General features: G+C 45.6%; 1 protein-coding gene across 5 annotated transcripts in view; it reads right to left on the bottom strand.

The window, feature by feature from the left end:
* pde10a (phosphodiesterase 10A) overlaps window positions 1-17901 on the bottom strand; it is a 628597-nt gene that overhangs the window by 351687 nt on the left and 259009 nt on the right. The window lies entirely within an intron of this gene.

Raw genomic sequence — 17901 nt, 5'->3', positions numbered from 1 at the left:
GAAATCTCGTGTTTTGAGTTATTGATATCCAGAGTAAGCCTCTGAACCTCGGTGCCAGGAATAGCCTAAAACAAGAAGGGTGGAATTTCAGTATGAATCCATGTGGAAGAAACCATAGCTAGGGTCAGTTGCTGAGGAAAGAGGTATGTCTGTGGAAGCGAATTGATCAGACCTGAGAAAGAAACAGAAAGCAATGGAGTTGAACAATATAAAAGAGACAAGCAGAAGTCCCACGAGACAAGATCAGGGGCTGGATTCTCCGACCCCCCACCGGGTCGGAGAATCGCTGTGAGGCGGCGTGAATCCCGCCCCCGCCGTCTCCCGAAGTCTCCGGCACCAGAGATTCGCCGGGGGTGGGAATCACGCCACGCCTGTCGGCAGCCACCCCACCAACCGGCAATTCTCCGGCCCATGATGGGCCGAAGACCCACTGCTGTAATGCCGGTCCCACCGGCGTGAATCAAAACACCTCCCTTACCGGCGGGACTGGCGGCGCGGGCGGGTTCCGTGGTCCTGGGGAGGGCGCCGGGCGGTCTGGCCCTGGGGGGTGCCCCCACGGTGGCATGGCCCGTGATTGGGCCCCACCGTGTGCCGTGAGGGCACTCTTTTCCTTCCGCGTTCGCCATAGTCTTCACGATGGCCGACGCGGAAGTGACCCCCTCTCCTGCGCATGCGCAGGGTTGACGTCAGCAACCGCTGATGCTCTTACGCAAGCGCGGACTTCCGCCGGCCGGCAAAGTCCCTTCGGTCCCGGCTGGCGTGGCCCCAAAGGCCTTTCCCGCCGGCCGACGGGGCGCCAACCACTCCGGCGCGTGCCTAGCCCCTCAATGTGAGGTCTTGTCCCCTAAAGGTGCGGAGAAATCCGCACCTTTGGGGCGGTCTGACACCGGAGTGGTTCATACCACTCCATCCTGCTGGGACCCCCCGCCCCGCCAGGTAGGGGAGAAACCAGCCCCAGAATTTCTTCAGAAGGGCATTCGTGGAAGAGAAAGAGTAATGATTTAAACACTAAAATAAAAGCAAAATACAATACTGAAAACCTGAAATGGACACAAAAATTGCTGGGTGTAATCAGGTCAGGCAGCATTGAAACTGTTAATGTTTCAGATCGCTGACCTTTCATCAGAATTAGAAAAATTTAGAGATTTAAGAGATGTTAAGAGATGTTTAAGAGATGTTAAGCAAGTACAGAGGGAAAGGAGGGGAACTAATGGTTAATCTTTCAGCGAACTTTGTATTACAAATGCCATTAAAATGATCATTTATCACAAACATACCAGTTTTACATTAACCACAAGGCAAATGGCATTTAACATTTGGATGAGCACATTTGGCCAATAGTAAATCGAACAAAATTGTGCTTTCCTGGAATTCATGTGTTACTTTCTTGGACTCCATCTGTATACTCTCCCTAATCACACCCATCCTGAATTAATCAAGACAATAACTCAGTGCAACAGGATATGGAGAGAAAGATGTAGTTTTGGAACACTAATATTTCAAAGCAGAAATTATACTGCACTTCTCAATGGGGAAGTTATATTAATTGTGATATAAATCCATAAAACCAAAGTGATAACGAAAGGTAATCAGAAAATATTTTGTAAATCAGTAGTTTCCGATGTAAAACTTTATCAAGATTTTGGCGTGAAATTGGATTCACCGCCCCCGTGCCAAACGTCATTTTGGCGCGGGGCTGCGGAGAATCCAGCCCAAAGTGTTGCTCGACAGATTAGCAAGGTGTCATTTTCAATCTTTAACCTACTTAAACTGTGCCAACTGGAGAATATACTGCAATTCATTTCACTTTGTTCCAATCTGGGAGAATATTGCCCACAACATCTGTTTCTCATTACTATCTACTGACCATTGCAGAAAGGTGCACTTGTGCAGTTAAGGGAGGGCACGACGGGCAGTTATCATGTCTCTAAAATAAAACAGCTGCCAACATGCACTATCCAGTCTCCAATCCCAAGTATGGGATACTAAAAGGCAGATGGCATTCATGGAGCCATTTCCTAACATTAGTCTCTCCAATCCCAAGAATGAGTATTTAGTCAGGATACTAAAAGGCAGATGATATTCATGGAGCCATTTCCCAACATTAGTCCAGTTTAGACTTTAGAACGGTGTTTTTCAAACTTTTTGTCCCAGGACCCATTTCTCCTGGGTCATGCTGGAGCTGGAGTCTTGGCAGGTCATGTGGATGGGGCTTTAGGCTTGATCGTGGGGTGAGGGGGTACAGCTGTATGGAAAATTAGAAAATCAAAGTTAAAGGAGAAGGTAGGAGTACAAGTTAACGATAAGGACTTTAAACTAGTTAAAGAGGGGGATGGCTCAGGAGAGGTTAGTAAAGTTTTCCAGAACAAGTAATAGAACAGAGACCAAAACAGAAAATAGTGGACAATCTCAGCAGATCTGACAGCATCTGCGAAGGGAGCTAACGTTTTGAGCCTGGGTGATCTGAACAGGAATCTAACTTCAGCCGCAGCAGTTAAGGGGACAATTGTGAGAAGGGGGGAGCGGTCTCAAGGTGTTGTACCTAAATGCACGCAACATACGAAACAAGGTAAAATGAGCCTGTGGCGCACATTGCAATTGGCAGGTTCGATGCACAAAGACATGGCTGCAAGGGGATCAGGGGATCAAAATGTCCACGGATATGTGTCCTATCGAAAGGATAGGCAAATGGGCAGATGGGGCGGGGTTGTCTTGTTAAGAAGAAATTAAATTAAAACGATAGCAAGAAGCGATGTAGGGTCAGGATGTGTGGGATCTGTGTGGGTAGAGTTGAGGAATCACAAAGGAAAGAAAGACCTGATGGGATTTACAGGCCCCCTAGCAGTTTTCAGGATGTGGGATAGAAAATAAATCAGGAGATAGAAAAGGCATATAAGATAGACAATATTACAATAATTATGGTGGACTCAAACTTCAGCTGGACTGGGAGAATCAGATTGGTAGCAGATCCCAAGAAAAGTAATTTGTGGAATATCTGCGAGATGGTTGTTTGGAGCACCTTGTGGTCGAGCCACTAGGGACCTAGGGAACAGGCAATTCTGGATTTGTCGATGTGTAATGGGGCAGACTTGATTAGGCATCTTAAGGTGAAAGAACCCTTAGGTAGCAGTGACCACGATGGGCTAGAATGTATTCTGCAGTTTGAGAGGGAGAAGCTGGAGTCAGATGTAACGGTATTACAATTGAGTAAAGGTAACTACAAAGACATGAGAAGATTGAGAGGTGACCTGATCAATGTACAGGATTATGAAGTGCACGGACAGGGTGGTGGGGATCAGCAGTTCCCCTTAGTTGAAGGGTCAGTTCAGAGGGGGCACAAATTCAAGGTCAGGAGCAGGAGGTTTAGGGGGTTTGAGGAAAAACCTTTTTACCTAGAGGGTAGTGATGGTATGGAATGCAATGCAGACCTGGGAGGGTGGCAGAGGTGAGTTACCTCACATCCTTTAAAAGGTACCTGGATGAGCACTTGGCACGTCATAACATCCAAGACAAATGGAATTAGGTAGGCAAGTCAGGTGTTTTTCATGCATCGGTCCAGACTCGATGGGCCGAAGGGCCTCTTCTGTGCTCTATTATTCTGTGATTCTATGAGGCTGGAGCTGGCCAGAGTCGATTGGAAGAGGACTTTAGCAGGGAAGATGGTGGAACAGCAATGGCAAGAGTTTTGGGGGGCTATTCGGGAAGCAAAACAGAAATTCATCCCAAGGAGGCTGAAACATGCTAAGGGGAGGACGAAGCAACCATGGTTGACATGGGAAGTCAGAGACAGCATAAAAGATAAAAGTAAAGAAAAATCAAACAATGTGGCAAGGATTAGTGGGAAACCAGAGGAGGGAAGCCTTTAAAAACAAGCAGAGAACAACTAAAAAAGCAATAAGACAGGAGAAGATTAAATATGAGTGCAAGTTAGCTAGTAATATAAAAGAAGGTTACAAGAGGTTTGTTTTTATATAGAACAGATAAGAGAGGCAAGAATTGACCACAGGAAAATTAGGCTGTAAAAGCAGTAATGGGGAACAAAGAAATGGCAGAGGTACTGGTAGGCACTTTGCATCAGTCTTCACTATGGAAGACATCAATGGCATACCGGAACTTCAAGAGAGTCAGGGGGCAGAGGTGTGTAGTGGCCAACACCAAGGAGCTGGGGAAGCTGAAAGGTTTGACGGTGGATAAATCACCCTAACAGGATGGGCTACAACCCCAGGGTTCTCGAGGAGATAGCTGAGGAGATTGTGGAGGCATTGGCAGTGATCTTTCAGGAATCACTGGAGGCAGGGAGGGTCCCAGAAGACTGCAAAATGGCTAATGTAACACCCCTGGTTAAGAAGGGAGGGAGGGAGGCAGAAGACTGGAAATTATCGCCGTTGGCCTGACTTTGGTCATTTCTGAGATTTTAGAGTCCGTTATTCAGGATGAAATTGTGGAGTACTTGAAAATGCATGGTAAAATAAAGCTGAGTCAGCACGGCTTTGTCAAGGGGAGGTCATGTCTGACAAATCTGTTAGAAGCAGGTAACAGGGAAGTTAGACAAAGGAGCACCAGTGGACATGATCTATTTGGATTTCCAGAAGGTCTTTGGCAAGGTGCCGTACAAGAGACTGCTAAATGAGAGCCCAAGGTGTTAGGAGCAAGATTCTGGCGCGAATAGAGGATTGGCTGACTGGCAGAAGGCAGAGTGGGGATAAAGGGGTCTTTTTCAGGATAGCAACTGGTGACTAGTGATGTTCTGTAGGGGTCAATGTTGGGACCATAACTATTTGCGACATACATTAACAATCTGGCATTGTTGCTACATTTGCTACAGACGATACAAAGATATATGGAGGGACAGGTAGTGTGAGGAAGCAGGGAGGCTGCAGAAGTACATGGACAGGATAGGTGAGTGTGCAAAGAAGGGGATCCAGAGGAGGTTCATAAGGATGATCCCTGGAATGAAGCTCTTATCATATGAGGAGCGGTTGAGGACTCTGGGTCTGTACTCAATGGAGTTTAGAAGGATGAGGGGGGATCTTATTGAAACTTACAAACTACTGCAAGGCCTAGATAGAGTGAACGTGGACAGCAGAGTAGCACAGTGGGTAGCACTGTTGCTCCACAGCTCCAGGGTCCCAGGTTCGATTCCCGGCTTGGGTCACTGTCTGTGTGGAGTCTGCACGTCCTCCCTGTGTCTGCGTGGGTTTCCTCCGGGTGCTCGGCTTTCCTCCCACAAGTTCTGAAAGACGTGCTGTTTGGCAATTTGGACATTCTGAATTCTCCCTCTGCACTCGAACGGGCGCCGGATTGTGTCGACTTCGGGGATTTTCACAGTAACTTCATTGCAGTGTAAATGTAAGCCTACATGTGACAATAAAGATTATTATTATAAGATATTTCCACTAGTAGGAGAGTACAACCCGAGAGCACAGCTTCCAGTTGAAGGGGCGATTCTTTAAAACAGAGATGAAGAGAAATTTCTTCAACCAGAGGGTGATGAATCTGTGGAACTCTTTGCCGCAGAAGGCTGTGGAGGCCAAGTCACTGAGTGTCTTTAAGACAGAGATAAATAAGTTCTTAATTAATAAGGGGATCAGAGGTTTTGGAGAGAAGGAAGGAGAATGGGCTTGAGAAACATCAGCCATGATCGAATGGTGGAACAGACTTGATGGGCCAATGGCCTAATTCTGCTCCTGTATCTTTAGGTCTTATATCAGGTGCCGGCTTTAGCCAGTTCTTTCGTGACGTTTTCATCTTTGTGTCCAACCTCGCAAATGTAGGTCACCATGAAGGGCAATAGCAACAAAATGCTTGTTTTATTCAGCACTGGATTACTCCTGGGAGATGCTACTCCAAAATGCTGACAGCCTCATGGGATTTTGGCACGTTTTTAATGTTTTTAATGTGCTGTCACAGGTCAGATACAGCAGCTTAGTCTTTTACTTTGGAGTCAGTTGTAAGCTGATAGCTGGGGTCTCAACCTCAAAAGGAATTTTTGATCCATCACATCTCTTTCAAAATCTGAAACTTGTCTCATTTGCCAGTAGTTCCCTGCATATAACACACATTGGCTTTGCATCCTTATTTGCAGTGACACAATTAACAAAATAATACCACAAGAAATTATCTGTGTACTGCTTGATTCCCAAGTTAAGTTTCTTCTTTGTAGGCTGTTTACCAGAGGCCTTGGAGCTCTGCACAGAGCTAACACTAGCACTGATCTGTCCTGCATTTCTAGGAAATTGTTTAGGGATTTGCTATTATAGTGAAACAATGAGAATCTTGTTTTCCAATTAGGCTGAATCACTAAAACCAGTAAGTATGCACTTACACTGCGGGTTTAGCATTAACACGAAGAATGGCTTTACTGGTGCTACATTTTGATAATCTGACCATCGCTTATGTCCAGAAAAGGAAAGCAAAATAAGACTCCATCTTCACAATATATTACACAATTGCAGCACAATTATTTAGCATCGAAACAGCAGCGGTAATGTAAATATAACCTAAAAATTCACAAAATGCTACTGGAAAAGCAGTGCTGTGTAGGTTATATTGTAATAACAGCAAAAAAGCCCCAATGACCTTTATTCAACCATTGCTTTAGTCACAAATTCCCTTTAGCAAAGGAGCTCCCTGGCCGGGATTCTCCGTTTGGGTACCGGCAGAGGTGGGTTGGAACTGATTTGCGCTCCAAGCAATTCAGTACCTACCATGCATAAATTTGCATGGCGAGGACACAAGGGATTCCCAAAGGAATCCCGCCACCGGGCTGCCATTTTGAGCGAGCTCCTGATAGCGAGGTCCCATGGCTAGACACCCTCCCCTCTCCATATCGCAAAACGGCCCCCACTCCCCGCATCACCAATCAGCCCCCCTACCCCTGGATTTCCTGAGTCATACCCCCTTACCCCAAGTTGACCCCCCCCCCCCCCCCGAGACTCCCTAAATAACGGGACCCCCAGACTGCCTAAATAAGGTGGCCCTGAGACCCCCTGGGGGACTTCCCCCCCCCCCCCAGAGACCCCCTAAATAAAGGGACACCCTCCCCTAGAGGCCCCACAGAAAAGAGAGTCTTGTCTGGAACCTAGAGAGCAATCCAGACAGGGGCAAGGGAAAAAATGACACCTTGGCATACAGCCTCAGACAGAGGAAGCTCCATGTGTCAATTCCTGGAAAGAGTAAACCAGTGACCTGTGTTTAAACCCCTCAGATCCTTGAGCTGCAAACCATTCATTCATTCTCCTCAGTGGGCTGCGATCGGCAGCTTCTACAAACACAGCTGTGAGCCGTGCTTCATTCATCTTTTTAATGATTCAGTAACTGAAGTGCTGTAACCACAATGTTTACAAACATCAACCACTGCAAAGAAGTGCATTCCAATCACCCCCTTCCACACTGGAGTGATTTTGAAGTGCTCCGCTGGAAATTTACAGCATTTATCTCTCTTGGGGGGCTGAAGCGTTCCAGTTGGGGGTCGCCCCTGAACCAGAGGATTTGGGGCATTGCATCTATGAGGCCTTCAAGCCATCTTTCAACATTGTGGAGACCCATAACAGGGGCAACCACACCTGCAGCCTGTCTGTCCTACCAAACACATCCATGACAGAACCCTGCTGCAGCTTCTCTCCTGAAAGTCAACTTCACTCACTTTCATTGTGAGCAGCCTCTAGCTTCACAGCTGAAGGCTATTTCAAATGAGGAATTAGCCTTGTTAGTTGTGTTAGCACTTCATACTCCTCAACTCTCAAGTGCCTCCTCGAGGGCACACATGCCATGCCTCAGAGGATGATTAGCACACTGCATGTCCAGCAAACCTTGATGCGTGAACAGTGTGCCTGAACTTTAGGAGCGTCAGCACCATAGAGGCAGCTGTCAACAATCAGACACTAAGAGCAGGGCTTCACCACTGTAGATCGTCTTGTGAACAAAGGTTAAGTATGTGGATGAGCGGAGGGCAACTAAGCACCATCTCCTGAATGTTCCCGGCAAAGGTCTGAGGTCTAAGGGTTCCTGGTGTGCCCAGAGGTTCAGGGTGCAGAGCAAGGTTTGCCAGCACACCTGGCTCACAGGATGGCACTCAGAGAAGGTGGGAAAGGTAAGGTTGAGGGAGGCTTGGGGAATTTTAGGGTTCCGGGGTGGAAGTCACAACTGATAATTGATCTCTCTCCTTCTTCAATTCCTTTCAGATAAAACAATGTTTACTGGAATCGATCCCGCGGAGGCTGTCCTTGTTTTGTCGCAGCTGAGGAAGGCGGACGCCAGAGACAGCAGCAACGCCAACACAGGCTGGATGCGACACCACATGTGCAGGGGGCCACCACATACCCTGAAGATCCGGCCACCCACCAGGCCGAGGAGGGATCCAGAAGGGGAGGCCAACGACGGACCACCATGTACAGGCATCTTTTCTCATTTAAATGATCTGACAGACAGCATGTGCCGCAGAAGGCTGCATATCAGTAGGGAGACAGTGCAGCACCTGTGCTATGTACTCACGGACATGGCACCCCATGGAGGAGGTGGACTTCCCACTTCTGATGGCCGTGCAGGTCACCGCAGCCCTGAACTTTGACGCCACTAGGTCATTCCAGGGCTCGAGCAGGGATCTGTGTGGCATATCACATTCTTCCGCCAACAGGTGCATCCGGGAGGTGACTGATGCTCTGAATGCCTGGGCATCAGACTATATCACCTTCCAGCTGGACCATGCCTACCAAAATGCCTCGACTGCAGGATTTGCTGTCATCTTGGGATGAACCCGTCCAGGGGGCGATCGATGGCACCTATGTCCCCCTGCGAGCACCAGGGCTGCAGAGAGTGCCCTATATTAACAGGAAGGTCCCACTCTCTGAATGTTCACATTGTGTGTGACCAAATCATGCACGTGTGTGCCGGCTACACTTGGAAGTGTGCATGACAGCTGCATCCTGGGGCACGCGGAGATCCCTGGTGTCTTCGAGGACCCCCCAGGATGACAGGTTGGCAATTGGGGACAAAGAATACCCACTGAGGTCATGGCTGATGACGCCTGTGCAGACCTGAGACCGAGGTGGAGACCCATTACCATGAGGCCTATGTTGCCACTCGTGCTGTCATTGAGTGGTGCATCGGCCTGCTGAAAATGCTGTCCGATGTCTTGACCGCTTTGGCGGTGCCTTGAAGTACACCCCGCAAATGGGTGTACTACTGTGCCCTCCACAATCTGACACAGCAATGGGCGACAAGCTGGAGAAGGAGCAGGAGGAGGGACATACAGCCTCATCTGAGGAGGAAGAGGTGGTCCAGGATGGGCTGGAGGATGAGCACGAGGATGAGCGAGAGGATGGAGGACGAGCGGTGGCAAGGGTATGACAAGGGTATGACCAGGGAGGCCCTCATCTCCAGTTTCTACTAGGACAAGGCTGTATCCGTCAAGTCAATCTCTCAGTCAGTGACAGCACTCTCCTCGGGCAACCCCGCGATTACTATTTCCTGTTCCTCATAGGGTGGCACTGTGATAGTGCCATGCTGACAGTGCCAAGATGCCCAGGTGCCAGGGGACGTTCCAGGGCGCCACCTTGCCTAGTCCCCGACAACCCAGATGTCTCAGCTCAACAGAGCAACCTCCCCAGGTGCCATCACAACTGGTTCACGACTTTGTGAACCGGTACCAAACGCCACCTGGTTGTGGCCTCACTGGGGAACCTGGGTGAATTGGGCAAGCGCATATTTAAATGAGCCTAATGGATCATTTGAATACGTGTGCCTGGATCTTGCCCAGCGAGAGCACAATGCATCTAGCGAGACGTTTCAAGCGTCGTGAATCTGGCAAGATTCAAGGGCCTCGTCCTGACACCAAGTCGGGCACGACGAGGCCGCTGAATCATGCCCCATATCTCAAAGTGAGCTTCAGGGTCCCTCACACCCCCCACCCATGGAAAATGCAATCCCTTGTAGACATGAGCAAGACCCCAACACTCGAGGGGTAACCGTCCCCCATCAATAAATGTTAGCACGGAATGCCCACACCACCCAGACATGAGGGCGACCCTGGCCCATACCCATCCATTCTTATGGGCATCTGGGCATCATCCTCCTCAAATCAGCATAGCCTGCTATGGGGTCACTGAGGGGGCCCCCCCTTTAAGTCCCCACCCCTTTCAAGACATCCCCCCCGACCTTCGTGACGCCCCATTATTACCCCTTCACCCCCACCCTTCACGCCCCTTTCATGGGTCTGGCCCCACTCAGGACCTGCCCCTTGCCACTGCCAACCGGCACCCTGGCATTGTCAACCTAGTACCCTGGCAGCACTAAGTTGGTACTGCCCAGATTGCCCTGTTCCCAACCATCCAAGGGGGGCTACAATGGCCCCCCGAGACCCCGGAATGGCCATCATGCCTGGTCTCCGCTTGTGGAGACAAGTACTAATCGGCGACAGAGTGAGATCTCGCTGGTGCAGTCGGTGACTCCTGAAAGCTGACAAAATGCGTCTCAAACCAGCCACGCATATTTAGAAGCCTAATGGCCCATTTAAATATAATTATTTGAATCACGCCCAGTGAGGACGTCATCCAGATCGCACTGAATGTTGTGGGTTGGGTGACCCGGGCGCATTTCGGCCTTTTGGGTCTCCCCGCGATGCTCCCAGAGCAACGGGATCGGCACTGTGCGCAACAGGGTGGATTTATCGTGCCCTCGGTTGTTTTCTTGGTTCTCTGCACATATTGATATGTGTTCTGTTCTTTCCATTATTTTCACAGAAAATGACATCAAGGAAAATAGCCCAGTTACTTGATGTCACTGTTGATAAGTTGACATTTAGATAATATTACTATTTCACCCAAATTACAGCAAAATACCTTCTCCTGATTTACAGCTACACAGTCTCATAAACTCTAAATTGCTAGACTGGAACTTAGATTCACATTCTCATAATGATACATTAAACCAAATCACAAACTTGGAAATTGCTGGATTCACACTGCTCTGTATTCAGCTAAGTAGATCACCACAAATCTATACATATGTACAATTAAAGGTGAATATAAAGCTCCACTTAGATACCAACTGCATTTCAGTCCCATCCGTTCACTACTGATGTGAAAAATGCACCAGCACCTATGTTAAATATGTAAAAACATCCGATGGGTTACTGAATAATCTTCATATGGCTTCAAACCAAGTGCAGATCAATCTCACTATTACCCCAACTATACTGCAGTTTTTACAATGTTGCAATGCCAAGCCATAAACAAACTTCAATGCAATTCTGTGAATTAGAATGCAAGACTACATGTAAATCTGCCTGATTTTAAAGACATACCTTAATACACAATATTAGTCATACAATCATTTTATTTTCCATATTTTGTTTCTTTACTTTATGTATCTACTTAGAGAATGGAAACAACAGTTTCAATCATGCTACCCAATTCAGAGGTTTAATTTTGTGAGTACTTCGGACAAACTGACATTAGCAATGTATTCTTGCACACTAGCATCCTAAACTCATTCCCAAGCAACACATTAAATGAACGTTTCACATTCAGTTAACTAGATTTGATCAGGAGACGAATTGAGGAGCAGTGGAATAAAGTAGCTCGGATTAGTTAAGTAATCTACGTTAAAGAAACCATTTGAAAATAGTCTCAAACATAAGTATTATCTTCAAAAATATGTAAGATAGCCGGCTTTCAATTATAAATACACATTCAATCTCGGAAAACCTTACTTACACAGTGATAAAAACTATAGTTATTCTCCCATATAAAACAGCTTTTACTTACAAATGCACAAGGCAATGGCAAACATAAACACGTCAAAACTTCACGGTCAAAAAACTTCAACGATGTTACAAATGCTGTGACAATTGAGTGCGGACTCTGGTTCTGATTAAGAACAGCTGGGACTAATTTGGAAAAGATTAGGGCATGTTTATAAAAAAAACAGTTTTCACCTGTGTAGGAGGGAAAAGGATCTGCACTTGGGTTTCTTCACAAAACTCAGTACAGCTTCTGTTGAAGATAGATTGGCTCCAGCCTCCTTTACCAGATACATATTCAGCAGGTTAACATGGTCACAGAAATTTAACAACAATCTATGGAGGTTGGATGATGAATAAGATGTTTTTTGTCTCTCTTTTCTGACAAAACTAATGCTCCTTGCAACCTCTGGTGCAAAATGGCTGAGGCCCAAAGCAAATTCTCAAACTTTTTTGGAGTCTGAACTGTACGAGCAGTGGAAAATGAGGTGGGAATGTGGACTCAGGTTACCTCCTGATTCAACAAGAAGCAAAGTATGACCTTGGGTTTGTCACTACCAGGAAAAGTTTAAGAGCTGGATGTGAGTGACTTGGATATTGGAGAGATTTGTTTTTCTATTATGATCTATAGATAGAATTTACAAGAAAGATGATGTGTTGAAAGCCTATTAAACCTCAGCAACTATTAACAAGATGGGCAATCAGTCCATGGAAGAGTATGTTATGGATTTTGACAGATTGTATGAGGAACCTTTAGCTGATTTGTGAATCAAGCCAGAAAGTAGGACTGTGATAGCAACCATAGGTGTATGAACTCTAGAAATGCATGGGGATTGACGAATGGGTGTTTTTGTTGTAATTCTCAATATCATTAGGCAGCAAATTTTCCAAAATGCAAAAATCAAGACATTTAGGTAACGCATGCTATGGACAATTCTGAGGCTGAGAATGATGACGATGATCAGCTTTAAGGAATTGTATTGGTTAATGAAAGCCCAAATTCGGTGGAGTATTTTGATCGCTAATTCATTCAACTCTGCAGTGTTGGACCGTGGTTGCACCTTTACCGTGTGAATTGGCTCAATAGCTACTTATGATCTCCAGACAAAGATTGGCATACGGTTAAATAGCATGAAAAATTCATTTGCTTTAGGTTTGGGGGTGACTATATGCTTACAAAAAGAGTAGTCATCCCATGCACATAGCTGGAATCAGTCTCTTCATTGCTCTGTGGTCTCTGTCGCTACTGGACAAGGAACACCAGCAACATTTTTGAAAGATAATGGGGAATTTGTAAATGACTAATTTTGGGACATGCAGACAAATGTGAATATGGTTAAGAACTGTGGCTGAGAGCCTCTTCAGAATGGTTTATTTGAGAGGAATCATGCAGTAATTAATGAGATGTTCCATAACTATGAGCTGACCAACCCACTTGCAAGTTGCACATTGCAATGGTGGAGCCAATGCAAGCACAATTCTTTGCATGTGTTTAGCGGGTATAACCCATACGGAAGGAATCCAAAGTTGCCTTTTGTACTGTTTGTCGGCCCCCTTCCCTAGAATGAAATGAAATGAAAACTACCGTTACTTCCATTTGCTCTGCTCACTATAATGCGTTATATGCAAAAGGAAAGCTCTTTATCAAGGCTGAAGCATCGGAATGAATTCCGAGAGCGTTGCAGACCCACTTAAGACTGTTTGAGGTAGACTTCATTTCCGGTGGTATGGCTTATTATGAGAGTGACATAGGAAGTAATGTCTAAAGGAAGTTTTAGGATGTGGGGGGGAAAACAGTTACTATCCAACATGGGAGTCAAACAAAAGTCCATTCCTCACAGATTACTGGGATGTATTATACATTTTTGGATACTGAAAACCTGATAGAGGATAACAACGCACCATGTGCATTGCATTCAGAAGGATCATATAACAGGAAGGATGGACAGGCAGGAAAACCAATTGATTTTTTTTTTAATGGTTCTATGAAAAAATGTCTTGGATGATGGACAAGGGGTGAGGGCCATGGACTGGATAAATGGTGTACAAGAATAGAAAATAAAGAATATCTTGAATTCCAGCAATGGGTCAGGGAGTCCCAGTTGAGGGAACATTCATGTACATTGGAAAGGTGCTCAAATCAGACAGGATAAACACCTCCTCCACATAGGCCTCAATACCGGGGCCCCGCAAGGCTGCGTACTTAGTGTCCTACTATACTCCCTCTCCACACATGGCTCTGTGGCAACATTTGGCTTCAACTCCATCTATAAGTTTACTGATGACACAACCATAGTGGGTCAGATCTTGAACAACGATGAGTCAGAGTACAGGAGGGAGATAGAGAACCTATGGCGTGGTGTAATGACAACAATCTCTCCCTCGACATCAGCAAAACTAAGGACTGGACATTGAGTTCAGGAAGCAAAGTATCGTACACACCCATCTGCATCAATGGTGTCGAGGTGGAGATGGTTGACAGCTTCAAATTCCTAGGTGTGCACAGCACCAACAATCTGTCCTGGTCCACCCATGCAGACGCTACGACCAAGAAAGCATAACAGCGCCTCTACCTCCTCAGGAAACTAAGGAAATTCGGCATGTCCACATTGACTCTTAACAATTTTTACAGATGCACCATAGAAAGCATCCTATCTGGCTGCATCATAGCCTGGTATAGCAACTGCTCAGTACAAGACCATAAGAAACTACAGAGATTCGTGAACAGAGCCCAGTCCATCACACAAAGCCATCTCCCATTCATTGACTCTGTCTACACCTCCCGCTGCCTTGGGAAAGCGGGGAGCATAATCAGAGAACCCTCCCACCGGAATGCGGCGGCTAGGGGCGTTTCACAGTAATTTCATTGAAGCCTACTTGTGACAATAAGCGATTATTATTATTAGCAGGAAAGCTCATTTTAAATATTTTTTGCCCTTATGCTCACAAAAAGATGTAGATACTTTCAAAGCTGACACAGAGTAACTGCAAATAGTTGGACAGTTAAACTGGCTGGGCACACAGGCATGGCCGGATGTAAGTTTTGATGTCTCAGAACTAAGTACTATATTGAACCATCCGAAGCTTGAGGACATTTTACAGGCAAAAATGTCCAAATAAATAGATATGGAGAAATGTGTGCTGAAATTTCCATCTTTGGGTGACCCTCTCATGCAAACCTTTTTGATGAGTTTTTGTGCACAGCCTGTTTTGTAATATTTCTTAGGGAAGAAAGTGAGAAATATTGCCCCTTAGTTTGGGAAGTCAAGAAAATAAGAAGAATGATCAAAAAGTTATCTGGCTGCTGAAACTCTAACTGTGGTTGAGGCAGTTGTCATGGCATTCTTTTTATCAAAAATATTAGGGCATATTCTATGTCAAGGAGATGCCAAAGAAACCATACCCACTGAATGTTATACAGGTCATTGTTCCCTTTGTGTTGAAATTTAATGTTGTTGATATTATGCATATAGCAATGATGATAAAAATGACAAAATGTTCTGCCTGGCTTTCTCCTTCTTGTAAACTTGAAATCACAGCAAGGACTATTTGAATGAAATACTGAAGCTATTTATTTTAAAACAACCAGCCTTTAGCACAATTACATACAGGAACTTCAAGACAACCAGCAGTATTTGCCCACTAGTAATAGCATAATGTCAGGTTCTGGAACCATTCATAAGTAGATCGAGATTTTAAATCTGAAGAAAACTTTCAAGATCAACCAGATGAGTCATATCATATGTTTCAGAGAAGGAGTTGAGAATGACTTGGGCACATGAGAAAATGGACCTTTCACTCAACACCCACAAAAACAAAGGTTGTCTTTCAGCCAGCTCATACAGCACAGCACCTAATCACATTGATTAAGATCAATGGTGAGATCTTGGTAGACATAAACCAGCTTCCATATCTTGGAAGCCTTCTGCCGTTGAAGGTAGGAATAGACCAATGTGCCAGTTCAGGTTGTGTGCATTTGATGTCCAGGATCTCAAACCCGAGACCAAGGTAATGGTTCACATGGGCACTGTGTTCTTTTGCTCCTATATGCTTCAGAGGCTTGGGCAACCTATTTGCAGGCACCTCAAAAAACTGGAAAAATACCACCATGATCTTGAAGATTTGGTGGCAGGAAAGGCAGTCCAACAGCAATGCCCTCTCCCAAGTCAACACAACCAGCATTGAGGCATCAATCACGCAAAAACAGCTCCACTGGGCAGGATATGCCATTCGTACACTTCACATCCGATTCGCTCAGCAGCTGCTGAACTTGGTTGTCCCAGGAGGACAACAGAAATACTTCAGGAGAGCTTTGGAGGATATCTATAAAGAGGTCCAACATCCTGCTGAGTCATGGCAGTCCCTGGTTTGTGACTGACCAAAATGGAGAAGATTCATTCAGAAAAGCAACCAGAGATTTCACCGTAACATACAGCAGCCAAGTCAGGCTTCAGAGAGAGCACACAAATCTCCCAACAACTCATCCACCAAATCCTCTAAGCACCACCTGTCCTGTATGTGGCAGGGTCTGTAGATTGCGCATTGGATATATCAGCGATTTCAGAACCTATTGGAGTGGAGAGGAGTGCCCCAAGAGGGCATTGACGACCATAACCCTCCATGTTAATCTTGCTCTGGAGGTGCAGTTCATCTTCGTTGGCACTCCATCCAGTTTGTGAGGCTCTTTATCAGTCCCATATGTTGAGGTGAAGATACAAAATTCTATCCAGCAAAGAATTAATGCTTTCAAGTTTAGAGAATTTCCCATGTATATCTTCAATAGGCTTGTGAAAATGCAACATTGCAATGTACAAATACTTGAAATATAAATCCCTGGTTGATGAGGACTTTTATGAGAGGCAGTGGCGCAGTGTATTGTCACTGGCCTTATAATCCAGGTTCTGGGGACCAGGGTTCAAATCCAAATCCGGTAAATGGTCAAATTTGAATTCAATACAAAATCTGGACTTAAATCTAATGGTGACCATAAAAATTCATTTGGTTCACTAATGTCCTTTTAGGGAAGGGAATCTGCCGTCCTTACCTGGATGGCATGTAACTCTAATGTCATTAACTCCTAAAATGGCCCAGCAAACCACTCAGTTCAAGGGCAATTAAGGATGGGCAATAAATACTGGACCAGCCAGGAACACCCACATCCCCATCACAAATTTTCAAAACAACTGCTAAAATGTTATCAATGTTATCCAAAGAAAAATAAATTATATGTTGACCTAATTGTTCATCTCCAAGCACTATCTATGTTTTATTAACATTTTTGCAAATTATTGCAGATATAAAACACATAATAAGAACACTGACAATATATAAGTAATTGAAGTTCCTGGGCTATAGACACTCTGAAAGTCAACGCTAAAAACATAAAACAATGAAGACTACTGCCAAATTGCTTTTGGAGCTCAGGTTTCCAAATATTAAATATTGCTCTGTCAACATTTCAGTTAACTCATGTTAATGACAACACTTCCACTTCTAAATTTTCTCTTTAAAAAATAATTAATTCATAAGAGGGAGGCATGGGATGGCACATGGTTAGCACTGCTGTCTCATAGTGTCAGGGACCCAGGTTCGATTCTGACCTGGGGTGACAGTGTGGAGTTTGCACATTCTCCCCGGGTCTGCGTGGGTTTGCTCCGGGTGCTCCAGTTTCCTCCCACAGTCCAAATATATGTCCAGATCCTGATGTATGCCAAATTGTCCCTCAGTGTCCAAAGGTGGGGGGGGGGGGGGGGGGGGGCGCGGTGGTGGAGTGGGTCTGGATGGGACGCTTTTTCGGAGGGACGGTGCAGACTCGATGGGCCGAATGGCCTCCTTCTGCATTGTGGGTATTCTCTGATAAACATCAAACTCAGTCAATTTATCACAACCGAAAAAGATCCTTTCGAATCGTCAGCAACTTCGGATACACGTGTTGCTTCTGTATGAAGCGGCTAAAACAAAATACCTTCATTGTATGAGGAGTGCTCATTATTTTTTGATTGTAAATCGTTGTCGTTATTATTTCCGCCCCATAAAGACTGACTAGACCATGAGAAGAGTTGGTCTTCACCACCCTTCCCATTTCTTTGAAGCCTAATAGGCCAAGAGGTGTGAGGCCTGAGAGGCTGGCAACTTGCCCCGTGGCCAAGTCCCCTTCCATA

Source organism: Scyliorhinus canicula, chromosome 1 (genome assembly GCF_902713615.1).
Source record: "Scyliorhinus canicula chromosome 1, sScyCan1.1, whole genome shotgun sequence".
In the NCBI taxonomy this organism is placed as follows: domain Eukaryota; kingdom Metazoa; phylum Chordata; class Chondrichthyes; order Carcharhiniformes; family Scyliorhinidae; genus Scyliorhinus; species Scyliorhinus canicula.
This window is presented reverse-complemented; position numbering and strand designations above follow the sequence as displayed.